The following is a 13368-nucleotide window of genomic DNA, read 5'->3' as shown; positions in this document are numbered from 1 at the left end:
GGTCTTCCCCGTGGGTGCGAGGGGGCATTCAATACACACCTCCAGCCCACCTCAAAACATCTCAGGAGGCCACCACCAACTCACACAGGGCAGTTGAATTGTCACAGTGACCCCAGAACAGCACAGCCCTGTCCGTCAGATGAATAAACAGAGGGAGACACACATCTCACAGCCAGGAGGAGGGACTCACACCCAGGTCCAGCTGCAGTGCTGCTTCGATGGCTCCCCCTGCACCTCCTCCGGGACTCAGTTCCTGCTAGCAAGTGAGCACTTGAGTACGGGTGAAATAGCTGCTATTATCCCCATCTGGCTGCTGGGGAAAGGGAAGCAAGGCACAGGTGACTTGCCCAAGGCCAATGTGACAGGGCTGGTTCAACCCCATCTGTCTCGGCCAGCACATGCCCATGGCAGAGGCTTTACTGTGATCCAAACCTGGAAGGTGGAACTTCTTCCAGTGTCCCACCCAGGGCACAGACCATGCAGCTCCATGTTTGGGGAGGTGACAGTGTGGGAAACAATCTGGCTAGGCCAAGGCCTCATGGAGCCCAGGGTTCCCTAGGGTCAGGAGAGCAGTGGAGCCCACCCCAACACCCATTGGAAACCTGGAATCTGCACCTGCAGGAGATCAGGGGAGGGGTTCAGCCTCCGATGCACCTGCAGCAAGGTGAGACAGGCACAGGTGGGCGCCCTGCTTCTAACCAGCCTCAGGTGGGCAGGAAGCAGATCTCCTGCCTGACCTTCCTCTCCAGCCTCCCCAAAGCGGAGGAGAAGGGGCAGCCGCCCATCAGGCCCTTGCCCAGATTGATGCCGCTGAATCTAGGACCCAACAGGCGAGTGTGACCCCTGACTATCCCAGGCCCGGGCCAAGGCAGTCCTGTCTCTGGTGAGGGCCTGGTAGACAGGAGATGTGATGTCGCCACGTGGCTCTATAAACCTCTGATTGAGGATAATCAAGGAAACAGGCAAGACCATCAAGCTCAGCCAAAAACACGAGGAGGACCAGGAGCAGGCAAAAGTCAGTTTGGGCCCATGCCTGGCCCCTGGAAGGATGGTGGATGAGGGGCCAGCCACAGTGAAGGGGAATGGATGGCCACGGGCTGGGTGGTCAGGGCTGTCAGCTCCTGCAGCCCCTGTGGAACATCTGCCCAGGCCTGGCTCTGCACTCAGCCTTCTGCCTGGAGCCACAGGTGCCTGGACACCAGCCTCAAGTAGGGATGGAGGTAGGAAAGGCACTGTGGCCACATGCAGGCATCTAAGCATGGGACAGAGGGATATCGTGCCCCAAAGAGATAATACAGGCCAAAAACTTAAGCAGATGTGACACCATCAATAAACCCCCTGTCCTGGGTCACATCAATTAAGTCAGCACCTACTCTGACCCTGAAGCGGCAGCTCAGTCTGGTTGAGACTCACAAAGAGATGTTAGTGCTGGGCAGGGGACCTGGCCCAGCCTGTGATGTCCAGCAAAGCTGTGGGCTGGACAAGAATCTCTGAAGATTAGTCCAGGACAAGAACAGCTGTGCCTGGGCAGGGAGTGGTGGCAATGCCCAGGGGGCAGGAGGCCTGAGGATCTTTAACTAGGTAGGGTGCCAGGTCAGGATGTGCAGAAGAAAAGGTGGCATGGCAGCACCCTGCCCAAGGCCAGGCTATAAACCTAGGGGCCGCGTGGTCTAGCCTAAACCATGCTGCCGCCCAGATGCCATCCTTCAAATGTGAGGCAGGGCTGGGAGAGCCCCCTGCCCCCTCATCCCTCCCACCCCAAGCTGGTTCCCATCCCTCACCAGAAGGAAATGGAACTCTTCTATGGGGCACAGCCTGCCCGCCAGGTTCTCTATCACCTTGGGGAAGGGGCAGGGGGGAGGGGGAACTGCAGCTGGGTGAGAAAGCACCCAGGTCCCACTCTGTCCCTTTCTTTGCCTGGGGCCAAGGAGAGCCACAGGGGAAGGGCCAGGTTAAGAGGGATCCACCCTGGAGCCCAGAGCTACCCACAGAGAAAACCCCCATCCTCCTGATTCTGCTCCCAGCTCACACTGCTGGGATAACATCCTCCCCATCAGAGAGGCCGGAGGAGGCAGCGGCTGACCCTTGCTCCAGGCACCTCAGTGGGTTTGGGTCCGCCTTCATCATGATCAGGGAGTGGGTCCCTGGGATCACAAATGTGAGGGGCAGCTTCTTGGGCTCCAGGTGCTCCAAGGTAGACCCTGCAGGGCACCAGAGCTAGAAGGATGTTGGGGAGGCTGGGCACGGTGTCTCACACCTGTAATCTCAACACTGAAAGGCTGAGACGGGTGGATCACGAGGTCAGGAGATTGAGACCATCCTAGCTAACACGGTGAAACCCCATCTCTACTAAAACTACAAAAAATTAGCCAGGCGTAGCGGCATGCGCCTGTAGTCCCAGCTACTCAGGAGTCTGAGGCAGGAGAATCACTTGAACTCAGGAGGCGGAGGCTGAACAGGGCCAGGATCTGAGCTCTGCATGGCCATGGTTACCCTGAGCCAGGTACCCCTACTTTAGTCTCAGTTGTAACTCTGTCTCATGGGGAATGTCAGCATTACCTCTGGAGTAAAAGTAGGTAAGCCGGGGTAACCAGAGTTCCCAGTAGGGACCAAGACCAAAGGATGCAGGGGTCAGGCCTGTCCCGGAAGGTCAGGCTAGACGAGGGGATCTGTAAAGCCGGGGCGGCCCAGGGCCTGCCCTTCAGGTTACAGGCATCTGGGTCCTGGTGTAGATCCTCATATGCCATCCAGAGACCCAACCCTAGGGACAGTTCCTCCCAGGCTGGTAGCAGAGAGTTGATCCTTGTACTCACCCCACCCAAAGCTCTGAAATGAGGGGGCCTGTGGCTCAGGGAAAGACTCTTCAGGAAAAGGTTCTCAGGGACAGGGAAGGTTTGAGCTGGGCCTTAGGGCAGCCAGAGAGATAGGTGACAGGCCCTCTCACAAAGCCCACCACAGAATGCAGGAGGGACACAGGTGTAGTGTCGGGAACGTTCTGAAAGACAGGAGGCAGTCTCCCACTCACCGATGGGGCCGAGTAGTGAGGTCAGGTCCACACACCAGGAGAAGCTGGTATCCAAACGCTGGTGCACTTTGCTTCTTGTTTTAGAGACGGGGTCTTGCTCTGTGGCCCAGGCTGGCGTGCGGTGGCTCAATCATAGCTCACTGCAGCCTTGACCTCCTGGGTTCATGCAATCTTCCCACCTCAGCCTCCTGAGCACCTGGGACTATAGGTGCATGCCACCATGCCTAGTTTTATTTTTTGTAGAGACAGGGCCTCGCTATGTTGCCCAGGCTGGTCTCAAGCACTTTCCACCTCAGCCTCCCAAAACACTGGGATTACAGGGACAAGTCAGCGCTCCTGGCCACGCTGGTGCATTTTGGCTGCCATGGTGCACAGGAGGTATGAGCTGGGGGGCAGAATCTGCTCCTGGACCTCTACCCAGGCCTGCGCCCAGACTGACCCCTGGGCGGCAGGGAGCAGGTGTGGAGAGAACGCAGCAAGCAAAGTCAGTGATGGAGACCCAGGCTGGGACCACGAGAGATAGGGCTCCAACCCTCAGCCTAGTGGCCCCGCCCAACCCCTTGCGGCCAAGATGACTTCCTAGGAAGCCAGGCATGGAGGCCAGCAGGCACCTGAACTGAGGACAGAAGACTCTGACGAGAGGGAGGGGGAGGCCTCTGACATAGTTTGGATACTTGTCCCATCCACGTCTCGTGTTGAAATGTGATCCCCAATGCTGGAGGTGGGGCCTACAGTGTGAGGTGTTTGGGTCATGGTGGGGGATCCCTCATGAATGGATTAGTGCCCTCCCCATGGTAATGAGTGAGTTTTCTTCTTTTTTCTTTTTCTTTTTTTTTTTGAGACAGTGTCTCACTCACAGCCCAGGCTGGAGTGCAGTGGCATGATCTCAGCTCACAGGAAGCTCCACCTCCCGGGTTCAAGTGATTCAATGAGTGAGTTTTCTATCAGTTCACAGCAGAGCTGGTTGTTTAAAAGAGCCTGATGCCTCCCCTCTCTTGCTTCCTCTCTCACCATGCAACACGCCTCCTCCCTCTTTGCCTCCCACCGGAATAAAAGCTTCCTGAGGCTTCACCAGAAGCCTAGCAGATGCTTGTACAGCCTGCAGAACTGTGAGGCAAATAAACCTCTTTTATAAATTACCCAGTCTCAGGGCCAGGAGTGGTGCTCACGTCTGTAATCCCAGCATTCTGGGAGGCCGAGGTGAGTGAATCACTTAAAGTCAGGAGTTCAAGACCAGCCTGGCCAACTGGTGAAACCCTGTCTCTACTAAAAATATAAAATTAGCCAGGCATGGATGTGTATGCCTGCAATCCAAGCTACTTGGGAGGCTGAGGCATGAAAATTGCTTGAACCTGGAAGGCAGAGGTTGGAGTGAGCCGAGATCACACCATTGCACTCTAGCCTGGGTCACAAGAACGAAACTCCATCTCAAATCTCTGTCTCTACTAACGATACAAAAAATTAGCCAGTCATGGTGGTGCATGGCTATAATTCCAGCTACTTGGGAGGCTGAGGCAGGAGAATAGCCTGAACCCACGAGGCGGAGGTTGCAGTGACCTGAGATCATGCCACTGTACTCCAGCCTGGGCGACACAGCTAGACTTTGTCTCAAAAATAAATAAATAAACCAATTTTAGGCGTTCCTCTGGTGCAACGCAAAATGGGCTAATACAGCCTTCACACTTGGTGTCCACTGGACCTGACAATCAGGGAAGGGCTGGTCTTGACTCTGCCATTAACAGGCAGACTATGACAGAGCAGTTCCCCTGCTTTGCCTCAGTTTGTCCTCTCTCAGCTGAGCAGAGCAGGGATAATTGCTTCTCATGTGGGCCACAGGACAAAACAAAGCCCTGAGTCCCACAGGAAGGTAGGTGGGCTATGTCCAAGGAAAGACAGACCTGGGGCAGTATTTTATGTCCCCGGGGTGGCAGAGGGACATGGAGATGATGCCTCCTTTGTGGGCAAGGGAGAAGGGAAGATAAGCAGAGAGGCGCCAGACACCTGCCTCACCCCCACCTCCCCCACCCCACACCAGGCCCGTTCCCACTTAGCCCCCAACTCAGGCTGCACCGTTCTCCTTGTGGTGTATGACTTCGTGGCCAAGCTGACAGAAGCTGACAGCTTGGATTCATCAGGGACAGCACGTAGTGTAGGTGATGTGCAGGATGGAAGTGGAAGGGGACACGGGAACCATGGTGTCAGGTCTGGGGCTGCCAACATGGTACCTGCCCTGGCTGTGGGCAGACCATGCTGGTCCACCCTGCCAGATGTGGCCTCTAATTCTAAGGTCTCCAAGTTCCAAGCCAGGACTGGAGCCATACTCCCCTTGGGGACAGGGGACACCGTCCACATAGACGTCACTTGTGCTTTGGGCAAAGCCAGCTGGACAAATGAATGGGAGGGGCCCCGCTGGAGGGTAAAACTGGGCCTGGACTACTCAGACCTGCCTCTGTGACAGGACGGTCCCGTCCTTCCAGTCAGACGCCTGAGCTGGAAGCCCACCCAGCCAGGGAGTGGGGAAGGGGTGGCCTGCAGTCTCCCTTGAGTCTGTAGCCCCTCCCACCCAAGGGAGCTCCATAAAAAAAAGATGCAGAAACACCAAGTGCCCCTCCCAGCTGCTGGCTGCTTCCTGGCATGGCCTCCAGGACCCTGGATGAGTTAAGATGGGGCTGCCAGCAGCTGGGGGCAGGGGGAAAGCTGGGTCCCCAGGGTGGATGCCTAGCAGGAACATGCAGGTGTGGCAAGTGATGGGCCCTCAGAGCTGAGCCCCTTCTGCCCAGGGGGCCTTGGTGACACACCTGCTGCTGAGCTCAACCCAAGGAGTCAGGGCCTCGTGCCAAGCAGCCTCTCTGCTTGCGAAGACAGTCCTGGGATCGTTACCCCTCTGCCCAGGGCTCAAGTATCCAGGCTGTGGAAGGGCCAGCAGTCAGAAAGAGGGAGGCCATGGGTGTGGGTCCCCTAGCAGTCAGGGGCCTTGGTGGACAAAGCCCCTGTGAGGGGGATGAGGGGGAAGGGAGACTGAGCTGTACCCCCCACCCTGAGATCTGTGGTACCAGGCTCCAGAGGGGGACCTGGGGGGAGACCAGCATGAGACGAACCGCTACTGATGCCTTTGAGCACCTACTCTGCAGGGCTGGGCCAGCCGGAGGTTGGCATCAGAGGAGTAGGCCAGGGGCCACAAGAAATAAGGCTTCATTTGGTAGAGCTGTGACCCTCTTCATCCTCTCCTGACCCCCCAGCTGACCCTCATCCTCAGACCTCTGCAGAACTTTGACCAAGTGGTGGTAGAGGAATTCTAGGGGGTCCGGGGTGGCCCTGGGTGACCCAGGGCTCAGACCAGGGTTCTGGGGTCGAGGGCAGGAGACTGGAAGAGATGACCTCCCCTAGTCCTGCAAGGTTGCGCAGGCCCCTGAAGTCTGTGATGATTCTGCCACCAGTCCAGATCCACTGATCGCTAGAATGGGTGCCACCTTCAGGCTGGCACCAGCCCGGGCCCTCAGGTAGGACTGTGCGCGCCAGTGTCTGCACACCCTGGGGGAGGCAGAGGGCCTCTTGGTAAACACGGCCATCCCAGACCTCAGTCAGTACCTCCTTCCATCTGCAGGTCTCCTCCCTCTGTCCATCTGCCTCCTCCACGTGCCCTGATCTGAAGCCTGCCTCCCCTGCTCATGGAGCCCTCCAAGATGCTCCTAGCGCCACTCTCTGGTCCCGCAGCACCTTCTGAGTGCAGATTCTGCCTTCTCAGAAGTCTGGGAGGCGGGGCCGTGCCTGGTCATAGCCTTCTTGTTCTGCTCTAAGTACTCCTGGCCCCAAAGCCTCCAGCCCACTGGGTGCCTGCACCTCCAGCTATGCCGCGGTTCTCCTCATCCTGGGCCTCCTGCTCGCCATAGTTGCCCTTGTCCTGGTGACTGGCTGGCTGGGCCCAGGCTCCTTCCTGAGGGGCAGGCTGAGCCTTTGACACCTTGAGCCTTTTAGCCAAGCTGAGGAGATTCCCCCACCCAAGCCCAGCATCTCCTCATCCTCCAGCTGGGGCCGAGGGGTTTGGACCAGAGGGGTGGGCCTGAACCCAGTGTCCCCACCCTTCTTGTCAAGGTGCTAAACTGGAGGGCGTGTCTTGGGTGCTGACTTTCCCAGGAACTCAGAGCCAGAGAGGGCCAGGTACCAGCCCGAGGTCACACAGCCAGGCGCTTCTTCCCTCCTAGACCCCCAAGGATTGGACTTGCAGGGCTGGGACAGAGGTGGGGTGGGGAAAAGCAATGCCTTGTCAACCCACACAGGGAGCCCACTCCCACCCCCAAGGTGTATAAAGTTGAGGAACACCCCTGCTCCCACTGCTCCCACGTCCATGCTCATTCAGGGCCCTGCTCCAAGTGCTTGGCACTCACACCGGCATCCCGCCCTCCATGCCACAGGTATCAGTCTCATTTACAGAGGGGAAAATGGTGGCCAAAAGCCTCCCCAAGCACACACCGCTAGACCACACAGAGGTCTTAGGTGCAGCTGAGGGTTCCACAGTCTCTGCTGTCCGTTCTCCCACTCGTGCTGCCAGAGACCACACTCTGGAGAGGGAGAAACGAGAGTGAGCTGGGTGCTCACACATGGGGCATGGGGGACTAGGAAAGGGTCAGCTAGGAGAACAGGGCAAGGTCTGATCCTGTATGTACACATCGCACAGCCCGTGGAGTCAGGAGACCCAGGGCCAGGTCCCAGCTCTGCGGCTGCTCAGCGTGTGACCGTGGTTATTTGTGACAACATGGATGAATCCAGAGGACATTACACTAAGTGAAATAAGCCAGGCACAGAAAAGAAATACTACATGATCTCGCTTATACGTAGAAACTATAAAAGTTGAACTCATAGACATACAGAGTATAATGATGCTTACCAGAGGCTTAGGGGGATAAAGGGGTAGGAAGGGAGGGAATGGGGAGTTGGTGACCAAACATTTTCAGATAGACTGGATGAATAAGTTTTGAGATTTATTGCATAGCAGGGTGAATACAGTCAATAATAATAAATATTTCAAAATAAGTATCATATCAAATGTCTCACCATGAAAATGCTAAGGCGAGGCAATACAATAATTAGATTTAATCATTCCATTGTTTACATATTTGAAAACATTCCACTGTACTCCATAGATATGTATAATTATGATTTGTCCATTAAAAATATTAATAATTTAAAAAGCTGATTTACTGATGAAACAGTACTGTGATCTAGGCTAAAATCAGGAATAGACATCTATTGCTACTTTTGTTATTTCATACTCTTGAAAATGTCCTATTAATTGTACTTTCTAATTCCAGTAGCCACAAGCCACACGTGACTACTTAAAATTCAATTTAATAAAACTAAAAATTCAGTTCCTCATTGCTCAATAATCACATGTGGTTAGTGACTACCAAATTAGACACTGGTGATAAAGAACATTTACATCATTACAAAAATGTTCTTTTGGATGGCACTGTTCTACAGTATGCAACAAGATGTAAAACAAGCAAAAAGCAGAGATATTTTTAAGTAGAAAACCACAGAGGCAACTAGATACCATGTAACTCCTGATACAATAGAAAGTATAATCAATTAAGTATTCTGGGTTCCCCCCAACCACGGAATCTGAATTTGATCAAGTTTCTTGAATTAATCACCAGTTGCAGAAAATGCAGGGATAGAAGAATCTATTAAATGACACCATGCAGTTGCAACGAGCAAAATCCATAGTGGAGGAAACTCTACAGGACAACATGATCTAGTTTCTTCAACAAAGAAAAAAAAGCAAGGAGGGGGGAAGAGAAGGAACAACAGGTAGAGGAGACTCAAGAGATATCAATTAAATCCAATCTGTGGACCTATGTGGATCCCAATTTGAACCACTACAAAAGAAAATTTAAGAAAGGCCGGGTGCGGTGGCTCAAAGTTGTCATCCTAGCACTTTGGGAGGCTGAGGCGGGTGGACTGCCTAAACTCAGGAGTTTGAGCCAGCCTGGGCAACAACACGGTGAAACCCTGCATCTACTAAAATACAAAAAATTAGCCAGGCGTGGTGGCATGTGCCTGTAATCCCAGCTACTTGGGAGGCTGAGGTGAGAAAATTGCTAGAACCCAGGAGGTGGAGGTTGCAATGAGCCAAGATCGTGCCACTGCACTCCAGCTTCAGTGACAGAATGAGACTTTGCCTCTAAAAAAAAAAAAAAAAGCAAAATTTAAGATAATTGGGGATATCTGAACAATAGATAGTTGATACCAACAGACTATTGCTTTAAAACATAAACAGTTAGGCCGGGCGCAGTGGCTCAAGCCTGTAATCCCAGCACTTTGGGAGGCCGAGGCGAGCGGATCACGAGGTCAGGAGATCGAGACCATCTGGCTAACACGGTGAAACCCCATCTCTACTAAAAAATACAAAAAACTAGCCGGGCGAGGTGGCCGGCGCCTGTAGTCCCAGCTACTCGGGAGGCTGAGGCAGGAGAATGGCATAAACCCGGGAGGCGGAGCTTGCAGTGAGCTGAGATCCGGCCACTGCACTCCAGCCCGGGTGACAGAGCGAGACTCCGTCTCAAAAAAAAAAAAAAAAAAAAACATAAACAGTTGACCATTGAACAATACAGGATTAAACTGTGAGTCCACTTATATGTGGATTTTTTTCAATAAATATATTGAAATTTTTTTGGAGGTTTGCCACAATTTGAAAACACTTGCGGACAAACCAAAATTAAGAAAAAGAGTTGTCATGAATGCATAAAACACATGTAGTCTATCTTATCATTTACTACCATAAAATATACATAAATCTATTAATAAAAAGTTGAGATTTATCAAAACTTATGCACACAAACTCTTACAGACTGTCTATGGTACCATTCACAGTTGAGAGAAATGTAAACAAACGTAAAGATGCACATGGTACTCTGGAAAGGACTGTCAATGCTATCAAAAAGAACCCCGACAGAACATCACGGATGTCTGGAAGGAGTGCACCACTGAAGACGTCATCGTTGTTATAGAAAAAACTGTGGTATCATCAAGCCTGAAACAATAAACTCCTGGTAGAGAAAACTGTGTCCAGATGTTGCCCATGACTTCACAGGATCTACAACAAAGCCCATCAAGGAAATCATGATGGGAGGTGAGGGGTTAGCTAACAGACACCACAGGAATTAAAAGACCACTTGATGGAGATGAGCTGCTTCCAAACCAGTGCCAGATAATGAGGAAGAAGACGTTAAAGAAGCAGCGTCAGGAAATAAATTGACATTAGACCATTTGGCAGAAGGGTTCTGATTACTTAAGACTGCTTTGGATTTCTTTTATGAATGGACCTTTCTATTATACCAGCACTGAAACTAAAGCAAATGGAAGGAGGATTGTTACCATACAGAAACATTTTTAGAGAAACGAAAATGCAGAGCAGATAGGGTTTTTCCGTAAAGTTACACCAAGTGTGCCTGCATCTCCTGAATCCCGTTCGACTTCCTTTACCTCTGCCACTTGAGATAGCAAAACCAAGCCCTCCTGTATTTTCCTCCTCAGCCTACTCAACAGGAAGACCTTTATGATGATCCACTTTATTTTTTTTCTGAGATGGAGTCTGGCTCTGTCGCCCAGGCTAGAGTGGAACGGCGCGATCTCAGTTCACTGCAACCTCCGCCTCCTAGGTTCAAGCAATTCTCCTGCCTCAGCTTCCCGAGTAGCTGGTATTACAGGCGCCTGCTACCACGCCCAGCTAAGTTTTGTATTTTGAGTAGAGATAGGGTTTCACCATGTTGGCCAGGCTGGTCTCAAACTGCCGACCTCAGGCGATCTGCCGGACTCAGTCTCCCAGAGTGTTCCGATTACAGGCGTGAGCCACGGGGCCCAGCTGATCCACTTCTACTTAATAAAAAGTAAACATTTTCTCTTCTTCACAATATTTTAAAATAAGTTTTTCCTAGCATACTTCATTGTTAAGAAGATAGTATAGACCAGGCACAGTGGCTCACGCCTGTAAACCCAGCACTTTGGAGGCCGAGGAGGGTGGATCACCTGAGGTCAGGAGTTCGAGACCAGCCTGACCAACACGGTGAAACCCCCTCTCTACTAAAACTACAAAAAAATTAGCCAGGCATGGTGGCGCATGCCTGTAATCCCAGCTACTCAGGAGGCTGAGGCGGGAGAAGCGCTTGAACCCGGGAGGTAGAGGTTGCAGTGAGTCGAGATCTGCCACTGCACTCCAGCCTGAGTAACAAGAGTGAAGCTCCAGCTCCAAGAACAAAAAAAGCACACAGTATAATAAAACATGTAACATACAAAACAGTGTTAATTGACTGTTATCGGTAAGGCCAACAGTAGGCTATTAAAACAGGTAAGTTTTGGGAAAATCAAAAGTCGTATGTAGATTTTCCTGTGGGGTAGGACGGGTTAGTGTCCCTAACCCCTGCATTGTTCAAGAATCAACTGTAATGGTATTACAGTTATGTAAAAAGAGTCTGTCTTTAGAGATACATAAAATATATTGTTATCCAAGCAACAATGTATCTAGTTTAGATTTTGTATTATTACATTGTAAAAATTATTCATATAAGGCCTCTACCATTATACCATAAATCTCTAGAGGGAATAGACTTTTAAAAAGGTAAAATATTTCCAATACCTGATTTGCAGAAAACGATTAATAAATGCTTACTAAATGCAACCACTATCGAAGGGGTTCTTCACACACATATGTTCTTTTCCTTTATTTCCAATACCTGATTTGCAGAAAACGATTAATAAATGCTTACTAAATGCAACCACTATCGAAGGGGTTCTTAACACACACGCGTTCTTTTCCTTTATCCTTACCTCCTCTTTCTCTCCCATGTTTTAAAACCTACGTAACAGATACTACTTGGCCCTGTGGTTGGTCCCTTGCTTAGATATACTAATTCTGAGCCACAGAATTAGCTAACCACATGATCCAGCATTATACAACAACAAAACACTTCAAAAAACCAACGCAAGTTGGGGGTGGTGGTGCACACGTCAAGTTGCCTCTAGTTCCTGCTAATCGGGAGGTTGAAGCAGGAGGATCACTTGGGCCCAGGAGTTCAAGGCTACAGTGAGCTATGATTATGCCAACACACTCCAGGCTGAGTTACAGAGCGAGACCCTCACCTCAAAGAAAAAACAAAACAAAACCACAGTCATGTTATTTCAAGAGAGTCAGGTAGGTATCAAACCAATGCTTATGAACAGGAAAATCATGCCAATCTGAAAATATGTGGAAAATCTGCTTGGCATTTTATCTTCCCCTAAAGTACTAATATTTTCAAGCCTGTCAAATTCCCCAAATGAAATGAAAACCCTCTCTTACCATATTGACATGTATGATGCTATGGGACTTGATTTAATCTAAGAATTCTGAAACTGCTTCTCACTAAAATTCAACATGAAAAAAGAAAACCCGTACACCACCGCCAATAAGATTTTTTTTTTGGAGACAGGGTCTTGCTCTGTTGCTCGGGCTAGAGTGCAGTGGCACAACCATGGCACACTGAAGTCTTAACTTCCCAGGCTCAAGTGATCCTCCCACCTCAGCCAGCATGTACTACCACACCTGGCTAAGTTTTAATAAATTTTTTGTAGAGACAAGGTCTCAGTTGTTGCCCAGTCTGATCTCAAACTCCCACGCTCAATCCTCTCACCTCAGCATCCCAAAGTGTTAGGACTGCAGGCGTGAGCCGGTGAGCCTGATCAACACAAATTCTCCAATCAAATGCCAGAATCTGGAATGAGAAATGCAATCGGTGACCTGAAAACAGTCTGGGGAGCAGGGAAAAGCCTACAAACCTGACTGCTTAGAATAGGAGTATGTGAACTCTGGCCTGCATGACAAATCCAGCTGCCACCTGTCTTTGTAAATAAAACTATTTCGCTTTCTTTGTTGTTTTTTGTTCTGAGATAGGGTCTCTGTCATCCAGGCTGAAGAGTGGTGGCCTGATCATGGCTCACTGCAGCCTGGAACTCCTGAGCTCAAGCAATCCTCCCACCTCAGCTCCCAAATAGCTGAGGCACACACCAGCATGCATGGCTAATTTAAAAACTCTTTTTTATTTTATAGAGATGAGGGGGTCTCAATATGTTGCTCAGGCTGGTCTTGAACTCCTGGCCTCAAGTGATCCTTGGCCTTGGCCTCCCAAAGCACTAAGATTACAGGTTTGAGCCATCATGCCCAGCCAGTAAATAAAATGTACTCGGAACAGTTATACCTATTCATTTAAGTCTATGGCTGCTTTAGCATTATAAGGGCAGAGGCAGAGTTGAGCAGTCACAACAGAGATTATGTAGTATGCAAAGCTAAAAATATATACCATCTGATTCTT

At 50.8% G+C, this 13368-nt stretch overlaps 1 protein-coding gene across 2 annotated transcripts in view; it reads right to left on the bottom strand.

Moving 5' to 3' along the window:
* LOC105470181 (uncharacterized) overlaps positions 1 to 13368 on the bottom strand; it is a 318425-nt gene that overhangs the window by 163152 nt on the left and 141905 nt on the right. The window lies entirely within an intron of this gene.

Source organism: Macaca nemestrina, chromosome 7, assembly GCF_043159975.1.
Source record: "Macaca nemestrina isolate mMacNem1 chromosome 7, mMacNem.hap1, whole genome shotgun sequence".
Lineage (NCBI taxonomy): Eukaryota > Metazoa > Chordata > Mammalia > Primates > Cercopithecidae > Macaca > Macaca nemestrina.
Note: the sequence above shows the minus strand (reverse complement) of the source record. Positions and strands in the feature narration are given on the sequence as shown.